Source organism: Aotus nancymaae, unplaced genomic scaffold, assembly GCF_030222135.1.
Source record: "Aotus nancymaae isolate 86718 unplaced genomic scaffold, 86718_ANA_hifiasm-v0.15.2.pri h1tg000077l, whole genome shotgun sequence".
Lineage (NCBI taxonomy): Eukaryota > Metazoa > Chordata > Mammalia > Primates > Aotidae > Aotus > Aotus nancymaae.
In genome coordinates this window covers 16991138-17015812 of record NW_026988492.1, presented here as the reverse complement: position 1 = coordinate 17015812, position 24675 = coordinate 16991138, and the positions used below count along the sequence as shown (strand labels likewise).

The window sequence follows — 24675 nt, the reverse complement described above, 5'->3', positions numbered from 1 at the left end:
AGCTAGATTTCACAATTAATTTTTCACTGTATTTGCCTTATTGTGTATTATCCACTAATCTGATTTCATTGTTATAGTTGTTGCAATTCAAAGTAAACTGTAGATCTGAGTACACGTCACCTCTAAACACTTCCTATCTCCAGACTCTCCACCAAGCCCCAGAGGACACTTTTGTGATGATTTTTCACCACAGATTACTTTTGTCTGTTCTAGTATATTAACATAATTAATTATATCACATGTATGCTTTTTTTTTTATTGAGATGGAGTCTCACTCTGTCACCTAGGCTGGAGTGCAGTGGTGCGATCTCAGCTCACTGCAACCTCCACCTCCCAGGTTCAAGCGATTCTCCTGTCTCAGACTCCTGAATAGCTCAGATTACAGCCACCCGCCAACACACTCCACTAATTTTTGTATTTTTAGTAGAGATGGGGTTTCACCATGTTGGCCAGGCTGGTTTTGAACTCCTGACCTTAGGTAATCCATCTGCCTTGGCCTCTCAAAGTGCTGGGATTACAGGTGTGAGCTGTCATGCCTGGCCTACATGTATCCTTTTATGTAAGACTTTTTTGACTCAGCCTAAATGTTTTCTGAGATTCATATATGTTGCCATGTGACATGGTTTGGGTCTCTGTCCCAATCCAAACCTCATGTCGAATTGTAATCCTGTGTTGGAGAAGGGGTCTGGTGAGAGGTAACTGGATCACGGGGGTGGATTTCCCCCTTGCTGTTTTCATGATAGTGATTGAGTTCTCACGAGATCTGGTTGTTTAAAGGTGTGTAGTGCCTCCCCCTCTTCTCTCTTCCTCCTGCTCTGGCCATGTAAGATATGCTTGCTTCCTCTTTGCTTTCCGCCATGATTAGCAGCAGTTTGTTCTTAATTGCTGGAGTATTCCATGGTATAGATATGTACCAGAGTTGGTTTAGCCATCCCTCTTGCAACTTTTGAAGATCTCACTATCAAAAATCAACATTCAACTCCCAAAGCACTCGTTATAATCTCCCAGGAAAAATATCAGAATTATAATCTAAGATGTCATTTCTGAAACCTCCCTTTAGTGGGCTAAGGGGACTTTTTCAGCTTTTATGTGCAGTGGCGGAGTGATAAATGTTATGCTCTTTGTCACTCTCCAGCTCATCCATGTGGCAGACAGTAAGAGCTAGATTTGGTATAAAGCTGAGCTGCTTACAACAAATAAAACAAAATGGAATTTTCATCTCTATTACTCTATTTCCAATCACCCCTGAAATCAGAGTCAGTTCTGATCTTGGGTGACTCTAAAGCCAACTAGACATGTTCACAGTAATGGGTATGACCATTGCTCCCTTGTTGGGTAAAAAGAAGAGGATACATTAAGAAATGGAAGACACTGTGGGTATTCATCAGAAATCCTGCCATTTCCATGACACCTCCGTTGTCTATAATGCAAGGTTTCACCTTCCACAGCAGTAAATATCCCCACCAGATTAGTAGGCCACAAGCCTTAACAATCACAGATGTCAAAACACTGTACACTTCTGCCATTACCCTCACCCGATTTTCACAGCAAGCAAGGAGGCTTCAAGATGAGAAAGAGAGGCTCTCTCTCTGGCGTTGAAAGAGCGTGAGTTATACGACCAAAGCATGCAGGTTGTAAACAACTTAAACTTTGTCTTTTGACATTCACTTCTCTGCATTTTACACTAGAGTATGTTTTAACTGGGGGAAATGCCATTATCTCAGCCTCTTCCCCGGGATGCTTTCCACAATGGTACCACCATAGCATACATACTTGTTCCCAAAGTAATGCTGGTAAGATCTTGCTGAAAACCTACCTAGAGTCCATTCAAAGGCTATCATACAATTTACATATAACTGCTTCAAAGCCTATATAACTGAGACATTTGAGGCTCTCCTTTTACATAGAAGATGCATAAGCTGCCCTATGGGACTAGGATTATCAGGTGACCCAAATAATGTGCCCTAAAATAAACTGAAAAGAAGCCCCTGACTTGATGAAAATCTAACTCTTGCTGCATTCCACCTTCAGCAATTTCCTGCAAGCAACCCAGGTTCAAAAGAGAATACACTGCCTTCCATACCCCCAGGAAAGAATTGGGACTTTCTGTACTGCACTGAGTTCTAGAGTTCAGGAGAGTTCATGTATTTTGAAAAATGCTTAACTTTCAAGGAGTAGGTTGGTTCTGGGAGAATCTGACTTAACGCTTTTCACCTGGATCTATAAAGACGGAATTGAAGATATACAAAATCATCTTTGCATCACAGGTCAAATCATCTTTGCATTACAAATCCCTTTTGAGAAAGGGATCTTCACTAAAAGTGTAAAAATTTCTTTTTGTTTTTTCACTGTAGGTGCTATTTTCTTTTTCTGTTTCTTTTGTTTGTTGTTTGTTTGTTTTTGTTTCAAGTCTCAGGTCAAAATTCTTCAGTTCTAAATGCAGTGCTTCCTGGATTTCCATGAACTGTTAACCAGTACTTAAGCCTCACAGTTCACAGAGCGCTAGGGCACCTGGAATACTAATGACCTAAAGACCCAAGCCCATGGCCCCCAGGCACCTCTTCTGCTTATTACACTCTGAGACACCCTAATGAGACGTGGGGAAGTTAGAGATGCAAGGTAGAGGCTGCAGGCCCTTTCCAGGTATTGATAAAGCGCTACCTTTCCAGAATTCATTCTCTATGATTCTAATGAAGGTCCTAGGAAAAAGAGTTTTAAAATGTAAGCACCAGCAGAAAGTCAAAGGGTTTATTAACCATCCAAACCATTTCTAAAACGGCCACATTTCTTTTTCTTCACGAAAACATAACACATGGAGGCCAACAACCCACTACTTGCCTCTCTCCTGTTGATGCCTCTCTTTTGCCTCTCTTCTTGCCCCATTTGACATGTAATTCATGGACTGATGAAAGAACTTCTTTAACAAAAAATAAAAAAGCTTTCTGGGCTCAAAGGGCCTTTCCAGCCGGGTGCGGTGGCTCACGTCTGTAATCCCAGCACTTTAGGAGGCTGAGGCGGGTGGATCATGAGGTCAGCTCAAGACCAGCCTGGCCAAGATGATGAAATCCCGTCTCTACTAAAAATATAAAAGTTAGCTAGGCATGGTGGCGGGTGCCTGTAATTCCAGGTACTCGGGAGGCTGAGGCAGAGAATTGCTTGAACCCGGGAGGTGGAGGTTGCAGTAAACAGAGATTGTGCAACTGGACTCCAGCCTCAGTGACAGAATGGGACTCCATCTCAAAAAAACAATACAAAACAAAAGGGCCTTTCCACCGCTGTCACATAGTGTAGAAGACCCATCCCCTGCACCTTAACTGCCCAGCCTCCACAATCTTCATGTCCCAGGGACTGCTCTGGACTTTGCAGGAGTCTATGTGTTTGCCTGTTGGCTTGTATTGTGCAGCTATGGGAGGCAAGGCCCAGAGAAGGTGAGAGACAAAGAATCATTTGGTATTGGAGGTTGAGAACAAGTCATCTCTGGTCAGAGGCCACTGAAAGCGAGAAGATTTACAGGCTTTCACTTGACCTGCTAGAACCCAGGAGTACGCACTCACTTTCCAAAACTCAAGTGCGATCTGAAACTGCATATTTAAAGGAATTGTGGCTACAAAGAGAAGAGAGATACATACTATTGTATAATATTCAAAACCATGCCTGGCATGCTTGGGTCTGTTGTGGAAGTTTGACTTTTAAAGGCATTTGACAAACCAGGGCCAGTCTGGAGGGAACAGATTGAAGTCCATGGTAGTTGAAAAACTAATAACAGCCTGGCTGGAGAAGAGCAGATTCAGAGCATTCAATAGCTCTCTTTGAATATTTTAAGGATTATAAGGTGAAGGAATAATTAGATTTAACTTCTGTAGCTTCAAAATAAAAAACTAGGACTGATACGGACTGAATGCTTATGTCTCCCCAAAATTAGCATGTTGAAACCCAAAGCCCCAGTGTGATGGTATTAGGAGGTGAGGTCTTTGAGAGGTGATTAGGGCTAGAGAGGGTCATGAAGGTGGAGTGCTGATGAATGTGAGGTAAGAGTAAAAAGTTGGCTGTCTGCAACCCACAAGAGGGCCCTCACGAGAACTTATCAGAACCATGCTGGCACCCTGCTCTTCTACTTCACAGCTTCCAGAACTGTCAGAAATAAATGTTGGTTGTTAAAGCCACCCAGTCTATGGCATTTGGTTATGGCAGCCCAAGCTGACTGAGACAAAGACTGATACACAGAGCAATTCAGCACACATTCACTGAGCAGTCAGCAGTAATGTCCATGGCCCAAGCTTGTGCTATTACAGTTTGCAAAGTATTAAATACAAATATGAATAAAACATGGATGGGTCTTACCCTCTGGGAGTTTAAGTGTATTAAGAGAGACAGACACAAAGCATCACTGGTATTTCAGTATCATTTCACTATAATATGAAGCTATAAGACCAGCACAGAGGAAAGGCACTTAGCCAAGCTGGGAGTTAGGGGAGTTTTTGTGATGGAGCTGTTAACACAGCACCCAGCACACAGGAGGCACTTGATATATATTTCCTCACTGAATGAATAAACCTGTGTTTGAGGATAATTCTTTGGGTCATATAGGATGGATGGCAGTGGAAGGAAATCAGAGGGAGGAAAGCCACCTGAGACATGACTGCAAGGCTTTTGCTAGAGTCAACTAATTAAAGATTAAAAGAACCTACATGGAACAATTTTAGAATTGAAAAGAGGAGGAAGGAGACTTGAGATAGTAGGTGGAAAGAACAGCCCGGGCACAGCGGCTCATGCCTATAATCCCAGCACTTTGGGAGGCCAAGGTGGTAAAATCACTTGAGGTCAGAAGTTCAAGACCAGCCTGGCCAACACGACAAAACCCCATCTCTACTAAAAATACGAAAATTAGCCAGGCATGGTAGCAGGTGCCTGTAGTCCTAGCTACTCAGGAGGCTGAGGTGGGAGGATCGCTTGAACCCAGGAGACAGAGGCTGCAGTGAGCTGAAATCGTGCCGCCGCACTCCAGCCTGGGCAACAGAGACTCACTCTCCAAAAAAAAAAAAAAAAAAAAAAAAAGATGAAAATGATAAAGGCAGCAGGGCATTACTACAATGGTTTGATATGAGATGTTCTTCTTGGCCTTCCCCTAAACCTCAGCACTCCCAAGGTAATTCATTCATTTCACAAATATTCATCGATGGCATCCCAGCATCTTACACTGTGCTAGGCTCTGGGGATATGCCAAGGAATGACCCAGACCCCCAGCCTGTCCTCATCTTGCTCCTGGGACACCACAATGTAGATGAGAAGCAGAAGATGGAAGAAGCCACTGAACAAGGTAACAAAGGTGAACAATGGTTGTTAACTATGGTTCAGAAAGAAAGGTCAGCAAGATAGAGGGAATCTTTTCTCCACAAAGGGTCAGGAACCTCAGAAGGAAAATCAATAGATGGTTGTGCAAGCAAAGAACAATTTGATTCCCCCCTAGAGAGCCATAGAAAATATTGTATTCATAAGCTCATAAATGTTTGAAAAGGGAATCGAAAACTATTTAATGAGCTCAGAAAATAGTTTCTAAATTGCTATTGGTACCTGCTGAAGAGAGGTGGAGAGGTTAAACAGAAAGAGTAAACTAAGACTGTGCAGAAACCAAGGGAAAAAAAAGAAGAAGAAACAGATGAACATTGCATGAAACAGAGGAGGAAAGAAAAGTGGTGGACACATGAAATAAAATACAGAAAGAAAGCCCTGAGAAAAACAGAAGAGGTGAAGACAGAAGGCAAAAGACAGTCACCCACAGAAAACCAATGACATAGAGATGAAATAGACATGAAATAGACAGATAGAAATGCAAACACATGGTCACAGAGGAGCAGGTTTACCCAGACAGAATATTCAACAGAAAGGGGCCAGAAAGAGAGACACAAGATAGAGACTTGGATAGGAGCATAAAAAGGGAAACATGTGTTTGAGGCTTATGTTTATAGATGCATAAACAATAATAATAAAGGCATGCATGGCTTTTACTGTCTGAAGCACTCTTCCAAACACTTATTATATATTATTTAATCCTTATAAGACTCTTATGAGAGAAGCACTATTATCAACACTGTTGTCCCCATTTTTCAGATGTAGAAGCTGGGTCACAGAGGTGAAGTTACTTGCCTGAGGTCGCACAGCTAGCTAATGACATGACTGAGACTTGAACACAGGCAGTCTAGTCTTAATAGCTGTATGCTCTGAATCCTTCCCTATAGTCCTCTAATTGTTGTCTAATGTATGCACAAATAAACCATGGCAAAGAGGCACAGAGTGGGGAAAATCAAGAAAGCCCACATAGTCACTGTCACAAGACATGAATAGACTCTGTTGTATTAGTAAATTTTCACGCTGCTCATAAAGACATACCCGAGACGGGGAGGTTTAATGGATTCACAGTAGCACTTCAATGATTTAATTATCTCCCACTGAGTCCCTCCCACAAAACGTGGGCATTATGGGAGCTACAATTCAAGGTGAGATTTGGGTGAAGACACAGCCAAACTGAAGGACGGTGTTAAGGAAAATTGCCTGTGTTTCAAAGGCAGGAATTTCCCCTTGCCATACCTCCATTCACACCCCCATCCGGGAATGTAAAGTTCTTTATCTAACTTTCCTGTACAGGGGCTAGGTAGAAATTCCAGGTGAGCTGCTTTTGTTCAGAAAGCCCGCCAAAAGCCCTGGGAGGAGGGGCTCTGTTGTGGGCCCAAGCAACCAATCCAGGATCAGAATTAAAAATCAATAACACCAGAGGAAGTCTGAGAGACCTCCCCTCATGGGACAGGAACAGGAATGAGGCGGGAATAACTTCAGGGTTAAAACTCCACTGCTCCTTACCTATGCGGATATCCCCTTTGGACTCCCCTCCCACAGCAGCGTGGGAGCTCTCGCATTCTCTCTCTTTCTCTCTCTGCCTAATAAATTGCTCTTTGCTAAACTCTTTGGGTACAATATATATTTGAACAGTAAGCTTACCGGCCGCCAGGGCCCTTTCCCCATTCCTGGGGCAAGGTAGGCCTAAGAACCTGGGACACCCGGTTACATCTTTGGTGAGCACGGAGAGGGAGCTGAGCCCCTGCAACATGACCCGGTTACAAAACCATATCATCTGTCCTTCATGGGAAAATATCTGTATCTTAGGAAATTTTGGAAATTGTGATTAAATATTCTTAAGCTATGCTGAATGTTCACAGCTATATACATAATAAAAGAGGGAAACAGGGTCCAAATCCCTCCCTCTCAAGGGCCAGGGAAGACCCAGCCAGATACAGGTTAAGGGACTGCAGGTTGGAAACTGGAGTGCACGGAGTCAAGGCTAAGGCTGAAAATCCCTGCCCAGGCAACAGATTGCTTGAGGCTGGGTAGAACCTCCTGCAGAAAAGATAGGATGGAAATACTCGGAAGAACAAATGTAATTCATATAGATGTGAATGGATAAAGAAATGAAGCACTCACTACCGTTCTCACTACTGGGAATGTAACAGAAAAGAAAGACAGAGAGCTTCTCATGGAGAACTTTTAGCTGGTGAGAGAGAGAAAACAGCCAACAATCAGAACATGGTGCCATCAGTCTACACTGCAACAGGGGGAGGAGGAGGGAAGAGGTGGGCCAGGCCAGGCCTACTGTATACCTCTGAGGCTTAAGAGAAAGAGCTGGCAGGGATGAGACTGCAGCATAAAAGCCCACTTCCTTTTGTGACAAGAGTGGATCTTTGAGACTGAGATGCCTGCCAGTGTAAACTGGGGAGCCCACGGTTCCTGGAGCACTTCAGGTGCTGCTCTGAGTGGGATAGTCCACTCTCTTGAATCCTTAATCTTGTGTTTGTATTTTGCTGGTTGCAATACAAACAAGCTTGGTTGAGTACAATTCCACAATCATGCAAGCCCAAGGAGCTGGGCCAGTTGTGGGGTCAAGAGCATGTTGGAAGGTACCTAAGTCACCCAAAGTTTGGGAACTCAGCTCCCCAGAAGATGCAAAGCTTAAGCTGAAAACTTAAAGATACAAAAAAGTGGCCAGGTAAGGCAGGAGAAGGAAATGGAGAGGTAAAGACTGTTTGAGAAGCAGGAAAGGGAATGTGAAAGCCTGGAGGGGAGGGAGGGAGAGAGAGAGATACAGACAGACAGACAGACAGACAGAAAGCCCATAAGTCTGAAAGAAATCCTGTGTGGCTTGAGAGATGGAGTACTAGGTGGAGAATGCTGCAGAACTATATCAAGAGTCTCATAGGCATCACAAAGTCAACAATATGGCTTCCTTCTATGGGAAAAAGCAAAGCATTGAAGGGTCTTAGTTATGGACGTGACACATGGTATATGCATTTTAGGATGTGCACCCTGGCTTCAGTGAGGACAGATTAGTAGAGCTGCAGAAAGATCCCACTAATCAGTTAGGAGGATAGGCAATGACCCAGTGTTGCAAATAGCCTCCAAAGATGGCCACCATCAACTCTTTCTCTCCCTACATGCACATGTCAAGAAATGAAACCTAAAATTCCTTCCCTCGAATCTGGGCTGGACTTAGTAAGTACTTGAACCAGTAGAATGCTGCAGAAGAAGTGACATTCTGGGATTTCCAATGCTGTGTCATAAGAAGTGTTGTGGCTTCTGCCTGGATCTCTTGGAATGTTCATTCTCTGGACAATTCCCCAAGGAATCCAGCCTCCATGCTGCAAAAAGCTCAAGTCACATATGGAGACTCCTTTCAAGATCCTTAGATGGCAGCCCTAGCTGAATTCCTAGTAAGCAGTCAATGTGTGCTTACACACAAGGCTGATGTATAAGTGTGTCATCTCGGACATCCAGCTCAGGCACGTTCTCAGATGACTCCAGTGGACTGCAACCCTATGAAAGTCCTCTATTAAGCATTCCCTGGGCAGTGTGTGGTGGCTCACATCTGTAATTCCAACATTTTGCTGATGTGGCAGGATCACTTGAGCCCAGGAGTAGCCTGGGCAACATAGGGAGGGCAACACCCATCTCTACAAAAACTCAAAAAATTACTTGGGCTTGGTGGCATGCTTCTATAGTCCCAGCTACTCAAGAGGCTAAGGCAGGAGGATCGCTTGATCATAGGAGGTCAAGGTTGCAGTGAACTGTGATGGTGCCACTGCACTCCAGTATGGGTGACAGAGTGAGATCCTGTCTAAAAAACAGTAACAACAACCAAAGCATTCCCCAGCTGAGCCCAGGTAGCCCAAGGAACTAATAGAGAATATGAAATTATTGTTGTCAGCCATCAGTTTGGGGGCAGTTTATTATGCAGCAACAGATAACCAAGATACCAGTTAAGAGAGAACAGTAGTCATATATATCTGAGCTCTCCAGAAAAACAGAATCAATAGACTATGTATGTATGTATCTATGTATTTATCCATCTATGAATCTATGTGTGTATGTATCTACCTTCTATCTATGTCTCCATCTTCTATCTATGTATCTACCTATATATCTATGTATCTAGCTATCTATATATTTTTTATCTATGTATCTGTCTTCTATCTATGTATCTATCTGTATCTATCTATCTATCTATCTATCTATCTATCTATCTATCTTCTATGTATCTACCTAGGTATCTATGTATCCAGCTATCTATATATCTTTTATCGATGTATCTACAATCTATGTATCTATCTATGTATTTATCATGTATCTATGTATCTATGATCTATGTATCCATCGTCTCCTATGTTTCTACCTATGTATCTGTGTATCTATGTATCTAGCTATCTATATATCTTTTAACCATGTATCTATCTTCCATGTATGTATGTATGTATGTATCTATCTATCTATCTAAAGAGTCTTATTTTAAAGAATTAGTCCACACAATTGCAGGGGCTAGCACATCTAAAATCTGTAGGGTAAGCTTGCAGGTTGGACATCCAGGCAGGAGCTGATTCTGCAGTCTTGAAACAGAACTACTTATTCTCTGGGACACCTCAGTTTTTGCTCTTAAGGCCTTTAACTGATTGGGATGAGACTTACCCACAATATCAACGGCAAGCGCCTTTACTTAATGTCAATCAATTGTAGATGTTAACCACATCTACAAAACACTTCACAGCAACACTTAGATTCGCATTTGATTAAATAACTGGGTACTATAGCCTAGCCAAATAGACACATACAATTAATTCTAGTAACCCAGACCAGAGATGGGTGATGAGATTGCAAAAAGAAGATAGATTTAACACATATTTAGGGCCTGAGACTTTAGCAAAAGTTTGGCAATGGACTAGAAATGGGCACTGAAGGAGAAAAAGATGGTGAGGATTGTGCAGGGGTTTCTGATTCCGGCCACTGGGAAGACGGTGCCTTCTCTGACATACAGAGTAGCCTAAACGAGAGGGGAGAGGGCTATGATATGTTCATAATGAAGGTGGTGACCAGTTGTGCATGTGTGTGTTTTTCTTTAGGTGGAGTCTCACTCTGTCACCCAGGCTAGAGTGCAGAGGCGCAACCTCAGCTCACTGCAACCTCCACCTCTCGGGTTCAAGTGATTCTCCTGCCTCAGCCTCCCGAGTAGCTGGGACTATAGGTGCACCCCACCACATCCAGCTAATTTTTATATTTTTAGTAGAGATGGGGTTTCACCATGTTGGTCAGGCTGGTCTCGATCTCTTGACCTTGTGATCTACCCATCTCGGCCTCCCAAAGTGCTGGGATTACAGGCATGAGCCACCGTGCCTGGCCCCTGCTGTGGTTTTAATTCATGCTAAGACTCATAAAGAAAAAAAATGGGATCACGTTGTAGAACTGGAAGTGAGATTGTGAAAAAGCAGGACTGAAGGCTTTGGAAAAGTGAGGGGTGCACCCATCTGGCTTGCTTCAGGTGCCATTTGCAATGAGCGTAAACCTGTGACTGAAGTGACTTGCAAGATTCCCCCACTGCTCTAACCGCATGAGTGTCCCTTGCCTTTTAACAATTAATTTAAAGCCAATTATGAATTGCCTAAGTATGGAAACACAAGTTCTAAAAATACAAAATCAACATGATTTCAGAATATATTTTAGTTTGCAGACAAAAAAAAATCTAGGTCACTGCCATTATTTATTGTTCAATGTGTGAAGAAGACCATGAAACCAAACTTTTGTTGATGGCTTATAAACTTTTATTTAGTTAGATATGTTTAGGGGAGGAAAAAGGAAGAATAGGAAACTTTCTTTTTTTTCTTTTTTTTTTGCAGTCATTGTCTGGCAAGATACTGAGAGGCTGAATTACCACTGCATCCTATGAAACCAGAGTTTTGTAATGATAATGCTGAATTAGTCTTATGTGTAATTATACCAACATGCTACTCTGAGAAATATTTCTTAAGGGAAATGTTCCCAGTATATTTTGTATTTACAATACTTTCTTTTATTAAAGGTCTCATTATTTCATGAATTTCAATTTACCAGATCAAGTCATAATGGTAGGCTTCAGTGAGGGCCAGCAATGCACGTCTATTTCAAGGAGCTTGGTCTGTGCCCTGACTGGGAAACTGTCTTGCACAGGGAGAAAAAGGTAGGCAGGTCAGTTTTGCTCATGGCCATTTAATGAGCTGGGTTCACATACCCAAAGAGGCCCTAAATGCCCCCAGAAAGCAAGCACACATCTCAGGCATTCTTCCAACATAGCTCCCACTATGGAATTCATCATTTTCTGCTTTTTGGCTTCAGCTCTACACTCAGCTTCTGTTTTTGCTTGGTCTCTGGGAACTGCTTTTGGCTTCTGGCTCCCTTCCAAAACCTAACTTTTCATCTATGCCCTTAGGCTTCACCCAGCAAAATCTCAAATAAGAACGATCCATTACTATCCTGGGTTCCTCAGCCCTTATTTAGCCCTAGTCAAGGGCTAAGTAATCTGGGGACTGGGGATGGGACGGGAAGCGTAAATCTTGGCTCTGCCTATAGTAGAGCTGATTAATTTTCAGGGAATTCAGAGCGATTCCTGATTAGACCTGAGAGCACGTGGTTTAACCGGCCATCTTGAAACGGAGGGACAAGCAGACAGTTCATATAAAGGTAAATCCTTTTCCATGGAAAATAATGCACAAAAAGATCATAACTTAGAAAGCTGAAGTTTAATACTTTCTGCTCTGTGTGACCTACTTTCCACATGAAAAGATCAAAGAAAGTTCAAATAGAATGAACTGAACAGGAAGGGTTGGTCCTTACCAAGTGCATGATACAATCCATATGAAATGATCACAAAAGCAAAACTGGGGTTTATAAATGTTTACACATCCCCCTAGGCAGAGGACTGGAGCTGAAACTATTATAGCATTATTGCTGCATCATAGACTTGCTGTACTTACTGCAGATACAAAGAGTTTAACTAATTAGTAAAATATTAATTGTAAGCCAGAAAAATGATATTAAACTGGAAATAATCATAATAGCTATGACATGCCGAGATTCTAACATATAACAGACTCTACTGAGCATTTTACAAATTGAATATTCATAAAAACTCACAGAGGTAAGTATTGTCTCCATTTTACTAATGAAGACACTGGCTGGGAAAAGTGGCTCAGCTTAATAAGAATAAAGATGTTGCCATCAATAACCAGTGGCAAAGGTAAAATGGTGCCTTTAAGATGTTCTAGTAGGAACTCACCCACTTACAGGAAAGACCAAATTTAAAAGAAAATGAAAGACTAGGGATAACAAACAAAAAACGTCAATAATAAAATATGTGAAACAAACAAGACACATGGAGTCAACTTAAAGCTGAGCCTAGAAATCAGACTGTACTCTCCAACCCTCCCCAACTACTAGTTCCTATGGTGAGCCTTGATCTATTTTCTGAACCAAGTAGAAAGATTCTTTATTCCTCTTGATGCACTCCATAAATCACATGGCTCAAATTAACCAGGAATGTAAATTAAATAAACACACACACACATACACACTCAAATGAAAATTTATACCTGTGGTTAGTGTAATGAAAGTGAATTTCAAGATAGTACGGCAACCACAACTTAATCAGGTTGTCCAGGGAAGGCTGCCCTGAGGAAGGGATAACTGGTTTTAAACTGGTTGCAGCAGGGGCGGAAGTGGTTGGAGCGATGTGGCCAAAGTCCATATTCCTTCCAGTTATTGCGCAAGAAGTAGTTGAGAAGGATTTACCATGGTTCGTGGTGACCAGTTTGAACGTCACGGAATAAGTAGAAGGTACTATGAGAGAGTGAGTATAGACAACTCCTTCCAGAATACACTCCCATGTTTATTGCAGCTTGATTCACAATAGCCAAGATGTAGAATTAGCCTAAGTGTCCATCAATGGTTGAATGCATAAAGAAAATGTGGTATATATACACAATGGAATAGTGTACATCTGTAAAAAATGAGGAAATTCTGTCACTTGTAGACAGCAAGAAAAAAACCTGAAGGACATTATGCTAAGTGAACTAAGCTATGCTAAGTGAACTAAACTGTCCATGCAGAAAGAGAAATATTGCATGATCTCACTTATATGTGGAATCTAAGAAAGCTGAACTTATAGAAGTACAGAGGAGAATGGTGGTTACAAGGAGCTGGGAGGTGGTGGAAATGGGGAGATGGTGGTCAAAGGGTACAAAGTTCCAGTTGGGCAGAAATAATACATCTTTCAAGATCTATTGCACAGCATGGTGACCATAGTTCCTAATAAGGTATTGCATATTTCAACATTGCTAAAAGAGTAGATTTTAAGTGTTCTCACTACAAAAAACAAATGCTAAGCAGATGAGCTGATAGATATGTTAATTAGCTTGATATATTTATTCCACAATGTATGCATATATCTAGACACCATGTTTTATTCCATAAATATATACAATATTTGTCAATTAAAAATAAGCATTTAAATTTAAAAGAATAAGTAAAACTCTTCAAAAAGACCAAATTCAATCAGCAACTCAGATGTCTAGTTTTTCCCTTAACGGCTAATATGTACACTGATATTAAGTTTATAAAAGATCAGCTCACATCTTTGAGGAGAATGTCCAAACTAATGCAAGGTAAAATGAAATATAAAAGAATATGATTATTAAAGCAAAGGACAGGAAGTCAACTGAAATGTAAACTCGTAAGTGAAGGGTCCATGCTGAAACACTGGAGAAAGATCTATCTACTAGGATCTCGTGCCCGTGCAAACAATGTAACATACCAATGAAGACATCACAAGCAATGCTATAAGGAAAAGAGAATTTGAAACACAAGGCAGCCTAAGTGGAGCTTATTTGACATGTGAACATGAAATATTGAGTACAACTTGGGAGATAAATTTTAAAATAGAATTTAGAAGACCAGTGAACCCTGTGTGAGTGCCACATGCTTTGATGGCAGAGTTCCTATTCTGAAGACCAAGGAGAGGAGCTAGTCCCTAAATGCACAAGAGCTAGCTTCTTTTATTAAATATGGCAGAAGTAATGACATGGTGTGGTTTTTGTTGCTTTTTCTAAATGCACAGGCATGCTGTATAGCATGACAAATAGAAGATGATATGACAGTATATTAATGATACAAAATGGTCTCAACACAGAGGAAACAAAGAAAAAAGCTTTTTCAATCTGACAACTGACCCAAAACACCTATCATAAAGTACACACATCTTCTTAAATTAAAAATAAAATAAAATATGTATTGCTTTCAGCTGTCAATGTAGTCACCCCGTATGAATTGTAAATAGCAAACATTTACAGTGGGAGAATGGTGGCTCAGAAAAATGAACTTGGTCTTGTATTATCAAAAGAAGCCCCTAGCAGAGATAATTTTTGATTTTCTCCAAGAAATTTGTCCTATAGAAAAAAATGCCTGGAACATAATAAGGTTCATTAAATGTTGACTGAATGAAAAAGTGCAAGCTCACAAAATGCTAACGCAAATCAAACGATACAATTGCTTTTGGAGAAACAGTTCAGAAAATAACTGAAAACTCTGTGGTAAAACCAAGTGTGGTTTTCCAGTTCTGTGATTTATTGCAAAATATTAACTCATCTCTTTATTTTCATAATTTATATTCTTTCACAAAGTTAAATCATTAAATGGCATGGTTCAAATCATGTAAATGTCATATAGTTAAAAAATTAACATATGTGGTAGATATACAAGTTTATTTTAACACTACTTTCTTCAAAGAGTGCAAATAAAAATGAAAGTAACATAGTGACTGTTATTTTTTCAATATCAATGAATCTACAAATACAGCACTGGAACCTTTTCTCACATATCTAACACAAGAAAGACAAAGGAACAACTTTCAGTAAATTTTAATTTAACCAAACCTGAGGGGATAATTTTAATAAAATTGCCACCATGTAATAGTTATCTGTAACAAAGCAATAAGGCACTAAATACCTGTTTTACGAGTCATTTGAAAAGTATCTCATTTCCATGAGTCATAAATGTGTGGGTTTACATAATACCACTGTTTGCTGCCACTATGTTTTCAGTAAACACATGATTGATAATATTCAGTCATCTCGGATTCCAGCTCATCTCTTTGAAATATGAGGATATCCAAAAAAATCAAATGGTATTAGTGGCTCCAAAACAAACTAAAAACCAAAATCATAGTGTATGTATTTCTGTGGGGGTGGGGGGAAGTGAAAGTAAAATAAAAATTAAGCACTGTTACTGTGTACCTATTAGTTTTCCGTAATTGGTTATACAAATGAATACGGTTCTTTTAAGTTAGAAAACGATTCAAGAAAGCTAATGCAGTAATTACCATGCAAGTTACCTAGGGAATCTGAGACTAATTACTGAAGCTCAAAGATCTTCCGCTGGGATAAAACCTGCTTACCAGAAGTTTCCAGAGTTTCACAAAGGAGCCTTCAAGGGCGAAGTAGAAGAAGTAGGGAAGGAGGAGTAGAGGGCATCTCATATTATGTTTAATTTAAATTTAAGCATCTCAATGTTACTCTCAAATAGCTGAGTGTCACGCTCAAGCAAATGATTATCCATCAGTTTCTAAAAATCGGAGGGAGAGACTGTGAAGAGTAGTAATTTCTTAGACTGAAATCCAGGTAGATTTATCACAAATTATTCTGTGCATTAGCTTGTTCTTAGAGGGAAAGGGGTGGGGACCTCTTATAGGAGAATCAATCAAGCTTTTAAAAGCAGAAACGGCAGACACCTCAACATTGTTGACTCTGTACAGCTACATGCAAAATAAATTACATAGCAAGAAAGAACGTCCTTCTTCAAAGATTCAAGATTCTTCAAAGATTCAAGGCAGGGCATCTTCAACTCTGACTTAAATCTCTCTTTAACTGAGTTCAACTAGTATCTCACAAAATGCAAATTCATAGCAGAAACTTACAATCTGTGGAGTAGAGGTAGAGGTAAATCTGAGCCAGAATCACACCTACGCCTGGGATAACCACGCATCATGGAAGGTGAAAGAGGCAACTGAATCCCAAACAGAGTCTCCGGGCCAGAAAGATCCTCAGAAATACATTACTCCATGTGGAAGGTCCTAGACTCCCTGAGAATCTGATGAAAATCACAGATTCTTTTCCCAGAAACACATGTAAAATCTAACAAACAATTTTAAGAGTTTTAGGAAACCACTTTTATGGACTTCAGATTAAGAATCTTCCTAGTTAAGCCTCTCATGTTTCCAGGTAAAAGCTGAAGGAAATCTGAGGCTCAACCTCCAGCTACCAAGTTCTCAGACCCATAGATAAGTGCTGAATGAGTAAAAGCTTAGGAATCTGTAAAAAAAGAGGACAAACCCCCTCATAGCACAAAAAGAAAGTTAAAATAAAATTGCTGAGAAGATAGACTTGGAGAAGCTCTATTTCTTACAAAGCCAGGTTTAAACCGTAGTTGCTTTTCTTTTTTGAGAGAATTCATTTTCTCTTAGCATTTATATTTTTCCTAGACCAAGGAAAAGGTCTTTTGTATCCAGTTGTCCCCAAGTCAGCTGAAACATATCCTGTCCAAGATGGTTTTACCTTTTCAATCCAATTTCTCTTTGAAATCTTTGTATCTGTCAGTGTCGGGAAAAGCAACAAAGGAGAAAGGACTTACAGAGTGCCTACATAAATTGGTCATGAGTAACACATAAACAAGGAACAACAAACTGTGGAAGGCCGCAGGAGGCCTCTGAGGAGGAAGGCCTCTTCAAGCCTCGTATTCCGGTGCAGGGTGACCTTGGCTCTGTTACCATACACATTGTGCTCAAGGACGTAAAACCCCTTCACAGCACTATGTCACAGCCAGACTTGTAGGCTCCTTGTAAGGCCCGTGTTCCATCAGCAATACACAGATAATAAGCTAAAGATAACCACATGTTCTTGTTTTGTGAAACTCCCAAACCACCACTGTTATCAATCCTTAGAATGACACATCAGTTCCGGTTCACTGATTCACTCCACCATCACCCTCTCCCCACCATTACTCTACCCCTACCCTGTAGATCAAAGTGATTGTAACCAATAAATAGAGTGGATGCTCAGAGGTCAGGGCCTTCACTGTTTCCTCCAGAGTAATAAAGTGATGGTCCCCTGGTCACACTATTTCTCTTAATCTGTCTTTTTCTCATTCCTCTGTCACCACCAAACTCAGGGTACCCATGGGTGATGTGGGGCTGGCTCCCTACAGTCAGTAGCAGCATGAGTACTGCAGATGAGAGATTTCTCATTTGATTTTATTTTTCTTCTCCTTCAATGAGAGAACTGGAAGTCAATAAGAAACCAAGTCCTATCAAGTCTTCAGTTATGGAGCAATTTATTAGGTACCATCTATGTGATAGGCACTGGAGATACAAAGATAATACCATGTCCCAAAGGGCTCATAGTCAAACATCTCTCTCTCTTGATATTTTCATAGCTACCATTGATGTTGTAGGTGGTCACCATTCTATAGTCACTTGTCTACAACTAGCCCATACCTGCTCTGATTTTCTACACTACTCCCTCCCTCCTAATACTCCAACTTGCTTTCATTCATTTGCTGTCCGAATACTTTCCCTAAAACAATGAATTCATCTTGTAATTCCTTTGCTAGCAATATTTCTCTTGTTAGATATAGTGAACTCCAAGTTTCTCTTCAAAGAATCAGTGTATATTCAGCTCTCTTATTCTTTAATTCTCCATTTTAAAGTTTAACTTTCTTATGGTTTCAGTAAACAACCTTTTCCACCAGTTCTAATCAGTAATTCACATCTGTTCTCCCAGTTCCCTGCTCCGTCCTGACTCATCCCAGTCACCTGCTCTTGTCACCTGCCCTGGTCACCTGCTTTGACCTGAGTCACCCCTGGTCACCTATTCTGACCTGTCCTGTAACTATCCTTCCTGCCAAACTACCCACCCTGCCACTCCAGCTCATACCCCTGCTTTAAAATAGCCATTTGGAATTAGCTTAGACTGTGTGGTCTAACCCTAACCAACAGGGGAATGACACAGCAGTAGGGGCTATCTGCATCAGGAATAAGAACCCCTTCCCTTCTCTTGTCCAGGTGTGCACTCGCCATTGCTCCATCTGTGAGATGCACCCTTCTATAGAAGTAAATTGCCTTGCTGAGGAAATTTATATTTGAATGCTACTTCTTTTGTGGCCCCCAAAATTTACATATAACACTCTTGGGCTCCTGGTATCTACAGAATGTCTGTGGACTTTACTCTGATAACCAGATCTCTGTGCATCAGATCCTTCCTTGTCTACCTGAAATGATCCCCTTTATCCTGCATACCTAATAGTACAAGTACATTGCTCCAGCCCAACTGGCCTTGAAACTTACTAGTCTTTATTCCTAGCCTCATCACTGCCAAACTGGTCTCACTCTCCCTTTCCAGCCATCTTTAAATTTAGAGCTACAGCTCAAGTTCTGCCTCTTCTCACAAAATTTCAAAAAACTATATCCCACAGTGATCTTGCATTAACATAGCACAGTATTTCTAAATCACTTACTCTGATATTCAATCATAAATATTCATATTTATATTTCTTATCTTTCTAAAGTGACTATAAATCCTTTGAGTTCAGTAAGAAAACATTATACTTTTTTGTTTACTTTCATACATCCATTTATTTAATATTTTTATTAAGACCCTATTTTGTGCCCAGCACTCTACCAGGCATGAAAAAAGGCTATAGTGCTCTGACTCAGTAAATCCTAAATATTTGTGGTTAAATAAACTTTACCTTTTTTGATACCAAGTGACCTATTTATTTAAGAAAAATAACTTTTAAGCTCTCTTATTGTTAGATCATTTGACCACAGGAGTCCTATAACTTTCAAATAATCCCCAGGCATCAACTCTTGGAAGTTCCAACAATCAAGTTAGAGATGGGTTTAAAATACATTCACTTGTTTGTATTCTTCTAAATTTAATGTAACTTTTGTAACTGCTGCTTAAAAATTACGACATTTTTAAAACTCGCATTTTACTTTTCTTCAATTTGGTATAAAATTCTCTAAGTAAATACAATAAAATTAAAAATGATTTAGCTACCTGACATTTATAATTATAGGGGACATATCCATAATATCAGCTTTTTCAACAAGCCAGAGACTCCCCAGATTTGGCTACCTATATCAGTAAAAATTTAGGAAAGTAGGTGGTTTATTATGATTTAATTGCATAAATTTATGTTGAGGGCTGCTATAACTTAGTTTAGAAATATGCCCATAAAAAGAACATTACAATAAATATTCAAGTCAACAAATAAATGTCTCTGTGCCTGTTCTCTTCTATGACAACAAAGTGCATTATAGCCCCAGATGTTTACTTTTTTTTTTTCAAGACAGAGTCATTCTGTCACCCAGGCTGCAATGCAGTGGTGCAATCTAGCTCACTGCAACCTCCGTCTCCCAGATTCAAGTGATTCTCCCATCTCATCCTTCCAAGCAGCTAGGATTACAGGCATGCACCAAGACGCCCAACTAATTTTTGTATTTTTAGAAGAGATAGGGTTTCACCATTTTTGCCAGGCCAGTCTCAAACTCTTGATCTCAAGTGATCCACCCGCCTCAGCCTCCTAAAGTGCTGGGATTACAGGTGTGAGCCACTGTGCCTGGCCTAAGATGTTTACCTAAATTGGCCCTGAAGGGATGGAGAGGCCATTGGGAGTAATCGTCATGGTTACTGATGATTTTTTTTTTTTAACATCAAAATGGTACTAAGGTTAGAATGGCTGTACCCTCCATGGAGCAGCCATCTATGCAGATTCCATACATCATAATCTGCAGCAGTGACTCTCATATAGCTCTGGATTTGAAGAGACTGATTTTTGTCCAAAAAAAAAGAAAGGAAAGAAAGAAAAAAGATTTACAGATAATATCGTTTTGAAATTGAGTCAGACACTGTGAGTGAATACGTACAGAAATGATTTAAGGCTCTGAATAAGGTTACCTTCCTCCAAAGGGAATTTCCTTTTGCTCCTATCAGGCATCTAAGCTAAGGGCAGATCTAAATCCAACTCAGGATGGAAATGATTCAAAATTGGCTTTCAGTTTTTTTTAAAATTGGTTTTTCCAGGGATTGCTGGAAGCTCTGCTCAGCCTCTCTGCCTCTTAGCCAAATTTTGCCTTTATATTTGGCAAGTTCCTTGTGAGAAAAATAGCCCCTATTATTGGGCTCCCCTCACCTCCTGGGCTTTAGTCCTTTAAATTCGCCCTGACTTGGTGGCATGCCAGTGCCCTCACATAGGTGTTTGGTACACTTTGTCTTATTTGCATTACTATCAAGAGGCTTGGTCTGAACTCAACAGCAGAAGTAAAAGCTCCTATACTCCCTACTTTTATCATTACAGTCACTACTAATCTTTCCAGCTAATTATCTTAGATTGATCCTCTGATCATTAGAGTCATTACTAATCTATCTTTCAGCTAATTATCTTAGATTCACCCTCAATAGTTCACTACCTGAATCTCTCCCTCTCCCTCGACTTTTTTTGTCTATTTTTCATATGCAGAAAGGTCTCTCAAAATCAGACTCTGCTATCACTTGTTGACCCTGTGATCATTCAGGTTATGATTGTGCAATTTTCAATCTAATCTTCCTGCCACCAGGACCTCTCAAATCCAGTCTTAAATAGAATTGTATAGCATAAAACATCTTGGAAATAAAATAGTTAAACAGGAATCCCCTTTCCAGCCTCTCTTCCTAAAATATCAGGTAGGAAAGATGCTAAATGGTATCGTGCAGGAAGTCATGGCATCCATGTGTCTACCCAGTGGAGGGAAGATACCCACTTTTGGCTTTGACACAACCAGGAAGGTACTCTTTCATTCAGTAGGGGTGGAGCAGAACCCCCTCAGGTTGGCAGCAGAATCAAAGGCATTGGTCCAATTATACCAGCATATTCTGACTAAAGAAGGAACAGCAGAGCCACTGCACAAGGCAAACAAGAACTGCCTTCCCACATGCAAAAGAGAACCAAACAGCAGATATTTCTTAGAGTATTTTAGGGGAAAGCAAACTCTTTAGTAATATTTTTATAAGTTTAATGCTTCAAGTAAACTTTGAAAATAATGAGTAAAGATAAAGACCTGTCTCTGGATCATAATAGAATAAAATAATGTGGCATAGGATGAAATTGGAATGGAATGTACAGGAAAGAATCAGAATGCAGAAAAGAAGCAGATGGAGGAGGGGAGGAAGAAGAAGAAGAAAGAGAAGAAGGAGAAGGAGAAAGAGAAAGAAGGAGATAGAAGAAGAAAGAAGAAAGATGAAGAAGAGGAGGAGGGAGGAGGAGGAGGAAGAGGAGGAGGGAGAAGAGGAGGGAGAGGGAGAAGGAGAAGAGGAGGGAGAGGGAGAAGGAGAAGAGAAGGAGAAGGAGAAGGAGAAGAGGTGGAGGAAGAGGAGGAGAAGGAGGAGGAGAAGGAGGAAGAGAAGAACAAGAAGAAGAAGGGAGAGGAGGAGGAGGGAACAGGAGGGAAGAAGAGGAGGGAAGGAAGGAAGGGGAAGAAGAGAAAAGGAGGAGAAAAGAGGAAGAGGAAAAAGAAGAAGGAGGAGGAGAAGGAAAGGAGAGAAAGAAGAAGAAAAAGAAGACAAAGAGGAAGGAGGAGGGAAAAGAAAAGAAGCCCCCTTCACAAACCAAACCAGAGCAATCTAGACAAAGCAAGCACAGAGACGGCTGATCTTGATCTATGACATGTGGAGGTATGGGGGACAAGAACTACCAGATAAGTATTGACTCTCCCTCACTGCATATTGCTTTAACAAAGCTTATTTTTGTCTGGATGGGCTACAAGTTTTCCAACCACAGCCCTACAATGGTCAAGTGATAACCTGGTTTTGCGAGTTGACACCTCCTCTCTGAGTTACTACTTAGAGCAGCTCACACCCCTGAATGTCACTTGTGTTAAAAAGTGAATGAGGAAAAACTGGAAGAGTGTATGCAGAAAACAAAAGTTGTTCTAAAGTGATGGAATTATGGATTATGTTTTCCAAACGTTCTTTAATGCTATCACATTTTATTTACTAAATAAATAAATAAATAACAAATGTAAATGGTACCAAAAAAACACAACATCTTCTAAAATATAACTTAAAGACATAATAAAATCTTTCTTTTGAATTTGGGATTTTTTTGTAATGAAAACAGTAACATAATGCCAATTTCTACACAAGAGATGGGAATGGAACGCCATGTGCCTCATGAGAGGGTCTTAGGATTCCACAGGCATCATTGCCAGCTGGGGTTAAAAACTTTTTTTAATAACATATTGCTGATTTTTCTACAAAGCAAATGAACAAGACAGTTTAAACATCTCATATTCTTAATGAAAATAAAATTTACCTGAAATTTGCACATTCTTCTGCTTGCCTTTTCCATGGACAACTCTGTATATCTGTGATAATCTGAAGGTAGTCGTTCTCTGAATACCTAAAAAGTAAATGTCAATATAATTAGAAAATAATGATTTCATATGTACATCTTCTTAGAAGATACTTTTATAATCTCATTTTAGTCTATAAATATTTTTTGATATAAGGTGAGGCAGGCATAATTAAAATCATCCTCAAAACACCAAGAAAGTACAATTTGTAAATGATTATTATGTTGGTTTAGGGATCTGTAGTTTGCACATATCATAAGCGAAATATAGTATTAAAAACCATGATAGCACACCAACTCACATATATATCCTGTGGACATTTCACCCTGCCTTGAAATAATTGACAAATAAATATATATTTACAGATGTTTGCCATAAATATGTAGTCAATAGATTTTTTCAGACTCTCAAGTTCATACATTTACCTTGGAATGTATAGACAAAAATTTCTTCCAAATAATTATCTTAAGTTTTAATTTTGAACTGTACATTCAACACCGAGACTGGACAGTTGAGAGAGATGTTTACTGACATAATAATCTGTAGGTACTGTGGTACAGTTTGAGAAGCACGGAGCAGGATCCCAGTCCCCAGCAGATCTCTCCCTATCTGAAATTCCACCACTAAGTATTAATTCCTGAAGCACAGAATATCCTTTAGTCTTTGTGTTCTCATTTGAAATGCAAATATCCCTTTGAGTGAGAACTCTTAAATCTTATTTCAATTAGTAACTTATTCATTAGTTGCCAGCTATTAGTGATCAAAGGCTCTACAATGATGAGATAGAATATATGTTGAAGACATAATGGAGAAGAAAAATGAAACCAGACTGATAGCTGGATTAACAGAACATGATGAAGACTATTGGGAATGGAAAACATGTAAATATATATGAAAGACTTTTTCTTATTTTTCTAAGTCTTCTTGAAAGATAATTGTTTAAAGTGACTATAATAATATTTGAGGGGGTGGTTATATATGTAGACACAAATGCATGACAGCTATAGAACAAAGGCCAGAAAGAGGTGGGGGACAGGAAGTAGAAATAGAAGTGATATAAATCATTTGACAACAGACAGCAATAAGAAAAAGATGCATTCTTCTGATCTAAACCAGCAAAATCAAACAAAATTATGAAAATGTTATCATAGAAATACTCACTCCAAAGGAAGGCAGAAGAAGAGGGAAGGGAACAAAGAACAGATAAATAGAGAACAAACAGTAAGATGGCAGACTTAGGCCCAACTGTCTGACTAATCTCAACAAATATAAATGATCTAGACATACCAATTAAAAGGCAAAAAATGTCAAACTGGGAGATGAAAGAAGATGAAAAAGAAGATGAAGATGAAGGCTAAGATGAAAATGAAGAAGAAGAGGAGGAGGAGGAAGAAACAACCAATTCATATGTTGTCTACATGAAGCATATTTTATATAAATAAGCAAATAAAAGTAAAAAAAAGAATCATTAAAACGAAGTTAGAAGGGCTTTATCGATAGTATATTTTTGAGCAAGGAAATAATATTCCCAAGCAAAGAATATTAATGAAAAAAATGAGATTAGAGTAGAAATTAATAAAATTTTTAAAATTTAATGAGATCAAAAGCTGGTTCACTGAAAACATCAATAAAATTGATAAAACTGTTGTCACACTGATTAGAAAAAGTGAGAAAAGATACAAATGACCAGTACCAGAAATGAGAGAGGACGGAGTGCTAAGAATCTTAAAAACATTAAAACATAATAACTTTCTGCCAAAATATTTTGTGCCTTAGATGGAATGGATATATGTGTTGAAAGACACAAAGTACCAAAGCCCACACAAGAAGAAATTGATAACAAAAATAGTCCTATAGCTGTTAAAAGCTTATAGCCAATAAAATTGATTTTG

The 24675-nt window shown here is 39.7% G+C and overlaps 1 protein-coding gene across 1 annotated transcript in view; it reads right to left on the bottom strand.

The window, feature by feature from the left end:
* Positions 1-22822, bottom strand: part of ST8SIA6 (ST8 alpha-N-acetyl-neuraminide alpha-2,8-sialyltransferase 6) — a 43432-nt gene extending 20610 nt beyond the window's left edge. The window contains exon 1 of the mRNA XM_021670631.2: positions 22744-22822. The gene's annotated coding sequence lies outside the window, so the exon portion shown is untranslated. The remainder of the gene's footprint in view (positions 1-22743) is intronic.
* Positions 22823-24675: the final 1853 nt, after the last annotated feature.